We start from the raw sequence: 7,604 nt of genomic DNA, 5'->3' as shown, positions 1-7,604 counted from the left end.
CCCTGTGGGCCTGTGGTGGGGGTGTATATGGGGAGAGACCCCTTTCCCTGGGGAAAGGGGAAGGAATAGTGGGAAGAACTTTGTCTGGTGGTTTCAGTGCCAGCTTAGCTGTTGCAGGTAGATCTGTAAGGTTTCTGACACCAGGCCCTGGCTCCTGGATAACATCTCTGGACCTTCCCTGGGTCTGGGGGAACTTGCTTCCCCCAAAGGGAAGGACAAAAGCCTGGATATCTTCCCAGCTGCTGATTGCAGAGCCCTAAGGTATTGAAAAAATATAAGCAGTAGCCAGGTAGTGGTTACAGTGGGTTTGGGGGAAGACACATTAATGGTCTGGCTTCGGGTTTGATACCGCACAGTCCCGGTGATGGTGGTCACAGAGGTGATTATGTCACATCTGACCCAGCAGCAAGCAGCTCAGCACAGAGGCAGAGAGAGAGAGAAAGAAAGAGAGAGAGAGAGAGGCTCCATTTGTTAGGGAGAAAGTAAGGGAAGATAACAAGAGTCTGCCTGGTAATCCAGAGAATTCTTCCAGACCTTACCCAAGACCACCAATATGGTACATCTATGAGTCTGAAAGAACCACAGTATTACTGGGCTTGAGGTAGCTTCTCATGCAGATATGGCTGCAGTGAGCAAAAACTTAGATTCGACACCAAGTCCTTTCAAATATCTGGAAAGCCTTCCCAAGATGGATGGGTACAAACAAGCCCAGGCTGCAAAGGCTACAATAAATACCAAATGTGTCAATGCCCAGACATTGATGAACATCTACAAGCAACAAGATCATCAAGAAAACATGACGTTACCAAACTAAATAAGGCACCAAGGACCAATCCTAGAGAGACAGGGATATGTGACCTTTTAGACAGGGAATTCAAAATAGGTGTTTTGAAGAAACTCAAATATGTTCAAGATAACACAGAGAAGGAATTCAGAATCCTATCGGATACATTTAACAAAGAAACTGAGATAATAAAAAGAATCAACCAGAAATTCTGGAGTTAATAGATACAATTGATGTACCTAAGAATTCGTCAGAGTCTCTTAATAGCAGGATTGATAGAGCAGAAGAAAGAACTAATGAGCTTGAAGACAGGCTATTTGAAAATACGGTCAGAGGAGATAAAAGAAAAAAGAATAAAAAACAATGAAGCATTACTACAAGATCTAGAAAATAGCTGTGAGAAGCAGCTTCTCCATTCCTCCTTGTATCTCCACTGGGTTGAGGCCACCTGCCTCCACTCCTGCCTCCACCATGTCCATCAGGGTGACCCAGAAGTTCTACAAGGTGTTCACCTCTGGCACCCAGGCCTTCAGCAGCAACTCCTATACAGGTGGGCCCGAGGTCCACATCAGCTTCTCAAGCTTCTCCCAAGTGGGCAGCAGCTTCTGGGGTGGCCTGGGCAGAGGCTGTGATGGGGCCAGCAGTATGGGAGGCATCACAGCTGTCACAGTCAACCAGAGCCTGCTGAGCCCCCTTAACCTGCAGGTGGACCCCAACATCCAGGCCATGTGCACCCAGGAGAAGGAGCAGATCAAGACCCTCAACAACAAGTTTGCCTCCTTCATTGACAAGGTATGGTTGCTGGAGCAGCAGAACAAGATGCTGGAGACCAAGTGGAGCGTTCTGCAGCAGCAGAAGATGACTCTGAGTAACATGGACAGCATGTTAGAGAGCTACATCAACAACCTTCAGCGGCAGTTGGAGACTCTGGGTCAGGAGAAGCTGAAGCTGGAGGAAGAGGCTGGCAGCATGCAGGGGCTAGTGGAGGGCTTCAAGAACAAATATAAGGGTAAGATCAATAAGCATACAGAGATGGAGAATGAATTTGTCCTCATCAAGGAGGTTGTAGATGACGCTTACATGAACAAGGTAGAGCTGGAGTCTTGCCTGGAAGGGCTGACTGATGAGATCAACTTCCTCAGGCAGCTGTATGAAGAGGAGATCCGGGAGCTGTCCCAGATCTTGGACACATCTGTGGTTCTGTCCATGGACAACAGATGCTCCCTGGACATGGACAGCATCATTGCCGAGGTCAAGGCCCAGTATGAAGAGATCGCCAACGCAGCCAGGCCAAGGCTGAGAGCATGTACCAGATCAAATATGAGGAGCTGCAGACGCTTGCTGGGAAGCACGGGGATGACCTGTGTCATACAAATATGGAGATCTCTGAGATGAACTGGAACATCAGCTGGCTCCAGGCTGAGATAGAGGGCCTCAAAGGCCAGAGGGCTTCCCTGGAGGCCGCCATCACAGATGCTGAGCAGCATGGGGAGCTGGCTGTTAAGAATGCCAACATCAAGCTGTATGAGCTGGGGCCCACCCTGCAGTGGGCCGAGCAGGACATGGTGCAGCAGCTGCATGAGTGCCAGGAGCTGATGAAATCCAGCTGGCTCTGGACATTGAGATTGCCACCTACAGGAAGCTGCTGGAGGGCATGGAGAGCTGGCTGGAGTTGGGGATGCAGCACATGCAGAACATGAGTATCCATATGAAGACCACTGGTGGCTATGCAGGTGGGCTGAGCTCAGCCTATGGGGACCTCACAAGCCCCAGCCTCAGCTATGGCCTGGGCTCCAGCTTTGGCTCTGGCACAGGCTCCATCTCCTTCAGTTGCACCAGCTCCATCAGGGCCATGGTTGTGAAGAGGATCAAGACCCACAATGGGAAGCTGGTGTCCAAGTCCTCTGATGTCCTGCCCAAGTGAACAGCCATGGCAGCCCCTCCCAGGCTACCCATCCTGCAGCTGTCCCAGAGCCCATGGGGGAGGCAGCTGTGCAGGGGAATGCAACACCCACCTGAGGTTCAGCCCTAGCCTTCAGCCCACCTGCAGGGGCAGCTTATTGCCTATGGCACCCCCCTTGCCCATGACTCCAGCTACAAAACAATTTTTTCCCCAAAATAAAACCTCAGCTAGCTCTGCACACACATACACACACACACAAGCCACAAAAGAGCAAATCTAAGAGTTATTGGCCTTAAAAAGGAGGTAGAGAGAATGAGATAAGGCTGGAAAATTTATTCAAAGAGATAATAACAGAACTTCCTAAACCTAGAGAAAGTTATCAATATCAAGTTCAAGAAGCTTATAGAACCCCAAGCAGATTTAACTCAAAGAAGACTATCTCATCACATTTAATAATCAAACTTCCAAAGGTCAAGGATAAAGAAAGAATCCTAAAAGCAGCAGGAGAAAAGAAACAACATAAAATCGAGTTCCAATATTCCTGGCACAGACTTTTTGGTAAAATTCTTACAGGAAAAGAGAGAGTGGCATCACACATTTAAAGTGTTAGAGGAAAAAGAACTTTTATCCGAGAATAGTATATCCAGTGTAAATACCCTTCAAACATGAAGGATAAATATTTTCCCACACAAACAAAAGCTGAAGGATTTCATCAATACCAGTCCTACAAGAAATGCTAAATGGAGTTCCTCAATATGAAAGAAAAGGATGTTAATGAGCAATAAGAAATCATCTGAAGGTTAAAAATTTCCTGGCAATAGTAAGCACACAGAAAAACACAGACTATTCTCACCTATAATTATGTTATAAAAACTACTCATCTCTTAAGTAGAAAGACAAAAAGATGAACTAAGCAAAACTAATAACTACAACAACTTCTCAAGACACAGACAGTACAAAAAGACATAAATAGAAACAAAAAAAAGTTAAAATGCAGGGAGAGTATGTTAAAGTGTCAATTTTCTATTAGTTTTCTTTTTGCTTGTTAGTTGTTTATGCAATCAGTATTAAGTTGTCATCCGTTTGAAATAATGGGCTATAAGATATTATCTGCAATACTTATGGTAACCTCAAATCTAAAAACATACAATGGATACAGAAAAACCAAAAAGCAAAAAATTAAAACATATCACCAGAAAAAAATTTAATTCTCTAAAAGGAAGACAGGAAGGAAGAAAAGAAGGAAAGGAAGACCACAAAACAATCAAAAAACAAATAACAAAATGGCAGGAGTAAGGGATGAGTCCTTACTTATCAACAATAACATTAAATGTAAGTGGACTAAATTCTTCAATTGAAAGACATAGAGTGGATGAATGGGTGGAAAAAAAAAACAAGACCCTATGATCTGTTGCCTGCGAGAAAAACACTTCACCTATAAAGTCACACATGGACTGAAAATAAAGGGATGGTAAAAGATATTCCATGCAAATGGGAAACCAAAAAAGAGCAGGAGTAGCTATACTTATAACAGAAAAAAATAAATTTCAAGACAAAAGAATAGAGAAAGCCAAGGAAGGTTATTATATAATGATAAAGGATTCAATTCAGAAAAAGGAAAACAATTTTAAATATATATACACCCAACACTGGGGCATACAGATATATAAAGGAAATACTAAAGAGTTAAAGAGAGAGACAGACCCCAATAAAATAATAATGAGACTTCCACACCCCACTTTCAGCATTTGACAGAGCTTCTGACAGAAAATCAACAAAGAAACATTGGACTTGCTCTGTGCTATAAACCAAATGAACCTAATAGATGTAATTCATCCAATGGCTGCAGAGTAAACAGTATTCTTCTCCTCAGCACATGGCTCATTCTGAAAGAAAGACCATATGTTAGACAACAAAACAAGTCTTAATGCATTCCAAAAAAATAATAATATTAAGTGTCTTCTCTGACAACAATGGAATAAAAGCAGGAATCAATAACAGGAGTAATTTTGTTAAGTATACAGACATATGGAAATTAAACTACATGCTTCAGAATGACCAGTGGGTCAATGAAGAAGTTATAAGGAAACTATAAAATTTCTTGGGACAAATGATAAGAGAAACATGACATACCAAAACCTATGGGATGCAGTAAAAGCCATACTAAGAGGAAAGTATAGAGCTATAAGCACCTGCACCAAAAAAGAAGAAAAACATCAAATAAATACTTTAATGATGCATCTTAAAGAACTAGAAAGGCAAGAATAAACCAAACTCAAAATTAGTAGAAGAAAAGTAATAATAAAGAGCAGAGCAGAAACAAATGATACTGAAATGAAGAAAGCAATACAAAAGACCAAAAAAATGAAAAGTTCTTTTTTTAAAAGCCTAGCAAGATGGACAAACCTTTAGCCAACTAAGAAAAAAAGAGATAAGACTATAATAAATAAATTTAGAGATTAAAATGGAGACATGACAATAGATACTGCAAAAGTTCAAAGGATCATGAGAAGCCACTAAGAGCAACTATATGTCGAACGCTGGAAAACTTGGGAGAAATGAATAAATTCTTGGACACATATAACCTATGAAGATGGAACCATGAAGAAATCCAAAACCTGAACAGAGAAATAACAAGTAATGAGATCAAAGCAACAATAAAAATTCTCCCAGCAAATAAAAGCCCAGGACCCTATAACTTTATTGCGGAGTTTCACTAAACATTTAAAGAAGAACTATTACCAATTCTACTCAGGATATTCTGAAAAAATAGAGGAAGAGGGAATACTTTTTAACTTATTCTATGAGGCAAGTATTACCATGACATCAAAACCGGACAAACACACATTAAAAAAAAAAACTACAGGTTTTCATCCTTGATTAACATTGATGCAAAAATCCTCCACAAAATACTAGCAAACTAAATTCAGCAGCAAATTAAAAAGATCATTCATCATGATGAAGTGGGATTTATCTGAAGGATGAAAGGATGGTTCAACATACACAGATTAATCAATGTGATACATTATATCAACAAAGGACCAAAACTATAATGATAACTTCAATTGATGTGGAAAAACATTTGAAAAAATTCAACATCCCTTCATGATAAAAGCCCTTAAAAAACTAGGTATAGAAGAAATGTGCTTCAACATAATAAGCCACATATGACAGACCCACAGCTACTGTCATACTAAATGGGGAAAAACTGAAAGCCTTTCCTCTAAAGGAAACAAAGATGAACACTTTTATCATTGCTATTCAACATAGTACTGGAAGTCATAGCTGGAGCAATCAGACAAAAGAAAAACATAAAGTCATCCAAATTGGAAAGGAAGAAATAAAATTATCCTTGTTTGCATATTATATAATCTTTTATTTGAAAAAAACTAAAGACTCCACCAAAAAACTATTAGTACTAATAAACAAATTCAATAAAGTTGCAGGATACAAAATCAACCTACACAAATCAGTAGCACTTCTATATGCCAACAGTGAATAATCTGAAAAAGAAATTAAAACATAATCCCGCTTACAATAGCAACAAATAAGATAAAATACCCAGGAATAAACTTAACCAAAGAAGTGAAAGATCTCTCTAATGGACACTATAAAATATTGATGCAAGAAACTGAAGAAGGCAAACATAAGTTAAAAAAGATTTTGTATTAGTGGATTCCATATTTATGGATTGGAAGAATCCATAAAATGCCCATACTATCCAAAGCAATCTACAGACTCAGTGCAATTCTTATCAAAATACCAATGACATTCTTCACAGAAATACAAAAAATAATCCTAAAGCTTATACGGAACCACAAAAGACCCGGAATAACAAAAGCTATCCAGAGCAAAAAGAACAAAACTGGAGGAATCACATTACCTGACTTCAAGTTATACTATAGAGCTATAGTAACAAAAACAACATGGTACTGGCATTAAAAACAGACACAGGCAGAAAAGAAACAGAATAGAGAGCCCAGAGACAAATCCATACATCTACAGTGAGCTCATTTTTGACAAAGGAACCAATGACACAGAATAGGGAAAGGACAGTTTCTTAAATAGAATGGTGCTGGGAAAACTGGATATCCATAAGCGGAAGAATGAAACTAGACTCCTGTCTCTTGTCATATACAAAAATCTAATCAAAATGTATTAAAGACTGAAATCTAAGACCTCAAACTATGAAACTACTACAAGAAAACATTAGGGAAATACTTCAGGTCATTGGACTGGGCACAGATTACTTGAGTAAAATCTCACAGGCACAGGCAACCAAAGAAAAAATTGGACAAATAGGATCACAGCAAGTTAAAAACTTCTTGTACAGCAAAAGAAGCAATCAATAAGGAATAGGAGCATTAAAGCAACCCATGGAATGGGAGAAAATATTTGCAAACTACTAATCTGATGACAGATTAATAACCAGAATATATAAGGAGCTCAAACAACTCTATGGGAAAAAAACCTAATAATCGAATTTAAAAATGGGCAAAAGACCTGACTAGACATTTCTCAAAAGAAGACACATAAACAGCAAACAGGTAAATGAAAAGGTGCATGATATCACTGATCCTTAGAGAAACATAAATCAAAACTACAAGGAGAGATCATCTCACCCCAGTTAAAATGACTTTTGTTCAAAAGACAGGCAATAATAAATGCTGGCGAGGACGTGAAGAAAAGGGAACACTTGTACACTGTTGGTGGAAATATAAATTAGTACAACCACTATGGAGAATGCTAGGGAGGTTGCTCAAAACTAAAAATAGAGCTACCATATCTATTGCTGGGTCTATACCCAAAAGAAAGGAAATCAGTATACAGGAGAGATACGTGCACTCTCATGTTTCTTGTAGCACTGTTCACAATACTTGCATTTGGAAGCAACCCAAGTGTCCATGAACAGATGAA

General features: G+C 39.7%; 1 pseudogene; it reads left to right on the top strand.

Annotated features, from left to right (window-relative positions):
• Nucleotides 1-1,234: 1,234 nt before the first annotated feature.
• On the top strand, nucleotides 1,235-2,708 carry LOC100591472 (annotated as a pseudogene).
• The last annotated feature ends 4,896 nt before the right edge of the window (nucleotides 2,709-7,604 follow it).

Source organism: Nomascus leucogenys, chromosome 21 (genome assembly GCF_006542625.1).
Source record: "Nomascus leucogenys isolate Asia chromosome 21, Asia_NLE_v1, whole genome shotgun sequence".
NCBI classification, from domain to species: domain Eukaryota; kingdom Metazoa; phylum Chordata; class Mammalia; order Primates; family Hylobatidae; genus Nomascus; species Nomascus leucogenys.
Note: the sequence above shows the minus strand (reverse complement) of the source record. Positions and strands in the feature narration are given on the sequence as shown.